Source organism: Anser cygnoides, chromosome 4 (genome assembly GCF_040182565.1).
Source record: "Anser cygnoides isolate HZ-2024a breed goose chromosome 4, Taihu_goose_T2T_genome, whole genome shotgun sequence".
Classification (NCBI taxonomy): Eukaryota; Metazoa; Chordata; class Aves; order Anseriformes; family Anatidae; genus Anser; species Anser cygnoides.
In genome coordinates, this window is record NC_089876.1 from 79,717,733 (window position 1) to 79,719,771 (window position 2,039).

Sequence of the window (2,039 nt, forward strand, 5' to 3'; positions counted from 1 at the left end):
TTGTGGCTCCCCTTTTAAAGTTCCTCTTTGCCACACTATTAACCTCTCATGTGCCACTGAGAGATCAGTCTGGATGCTCATACCCAGCAAGAATGTAATTTTGGTCACTTACGTGTTGAATATTTCTATCTATGAGAGAAGATAGAGCCGACCAGGCAATACATTTATGTCCACATCCACAACTACCATAAAAACTGAGCTCTCTGGTGTAAGATCAGACTGTTGGCAAAGAAAGCTTCTAAAGATGCTTCTTACTTGAGATAAGTCATTTCAAATATGAATGCATTTTAAATGAAATGCACAAAGGGTTCCTGGCAAACAGCAACAACAAAAATCAAACTTAAATTTAGATCCTCATACTCTGTATGCTTTTTTTGAGAAATGAAACCTTCAGTGCTGCATTTATACCTGCAGATGAAAACTTATCTGATTTGTCATAAAATCATTAATGAATACCAAACACCATGTGCTCTGAATGGATAAAACTGATCTCCTGTCATGTGGATCCATAAGATGGATTTTCACTGACTTTTAGAAATGGGTAGCTTCAAAAATATTTGGGCATGCTTTTTCCTTTTCTCCTTTCAGGTTCCATTTTTTTCATCTCTATGTTTGTTAATAGTGAGCTGCACAGACCCAGAAGCAGATTAAACACTGAGTGTTAGAGTTCTTTTTTCAGGATTTCTTAGCCAAGAATCAACAATAGAGAAAATCATTTGCATCGGTCTGTTAGTCTATGAAACATCAGTTTATCCCTTTGAATTTTGAAACACAAAGGTAGGATTTTAGTTCACCTGCAAAGTCCTTTCCTTTGAGCTTGTTTAGGTAAATTGACTTTGCATAATGAAATTTTCATTGCTTCTGGAAATAAGCAGAATAATAAATTTCAAAAAGCATTTACTACATGGAAATTGCTCCATTTCTAATCACAGGCTATATCTATGAAATAGTATTACTAGCTCAGTAAACACCAGATAAACAGCTGTAACATTTTAAGGGAGTATAGCTTAAGGACATAAATAAGAGATAAAGAGAGAAATAATTCACAAATCTTTTCATTTTAGAGATATCACTGCATCCCAGATCACTATATTCTAAGGGGAAAAAAAAAAAAGTAAAGGAGGATGATTTGTCTTTTTGTTTTCACCTTGAAATTATTAATTAAATTTTATACTATATATTTAATAACAGATATGTACAGCAAATATACATGGAGTTTACGTTTCTGAGTAGTCCTGTACATTGTGTTAATTTTTACCTTCTTATGTGTCTTTGACAGTGTTTGAAACAATATAGCACAGGATAAATAGACACAAGTGTCTTACTAGAATAAACATTCCTCACATAAGCTTATTTATCCCCTTCCTCTCCATAAAATGTGAGAAATGATCCCTCAGAATGAGTAACCAGATGATTAAACTAAGCATAACAGCATTATATAGGAGGAGTTTTTCCCTCCAAATACAGAATTTCCTTCATAAGAGGTTGCATGATTGATTGTTCCTTGCTTATTAAAACATACTCATGTCCAGTAGAAAAGATCACTGCCTAAGTGAAAATTACATTTTAGTGGGGTAAGAGCTAAGCTTCAAAACAGCCTGTACTTCTGGGCTTCTCCTCTCCAGGGGTGATGCCCACTTAGTGGAGCCATAACCCACAGGCAGCAAACCGCTCTGGACACTTCTACACCTGCTAGAGCGGAGATGAGAATGGCAGATAGTGCTGCCTGAACCAAGATCATGTTTTACTTCTTTTGTTGTACAAATTCCATAGCATCTCATGTTGAGCAATATTAAAGGAATATATCAAGTACACCTGTTTTTTCTGTGTGGCACTATTCTGGCACCATTGCTCAGGATCCCAAGTGAATAGATTCAACAGCCCTGAGCAAAAACTGCAAAGTACTGGTATTAATGAAATTCTGTGCTGTACAAAGCTCTGTCTCCTATTACACTTCTACATATTAAAAAGGAAAAAAAAAAAAAGTGTCACTCCCTCCCCCTCTGCCCCCCCCCCCCCCCCCCCATGCCAGCCTCCAG

General features: G+C 36.4%; 1 protein-coding gene across 6 annotated transcripts in view; it reads left to right on the forward strand.

The window, feature by feature from the left end:
* Nucleotides 1–2,039, forward strand: part of LOC106038647 (bifunctional heparan sulfate N-deacetylase/N-sulfotransferase 3) — a 491,131-nt gene that overhangs the window by 63,611 nt on the left and 425,481 nt on the right. The window lies entirely within an intron of this gene.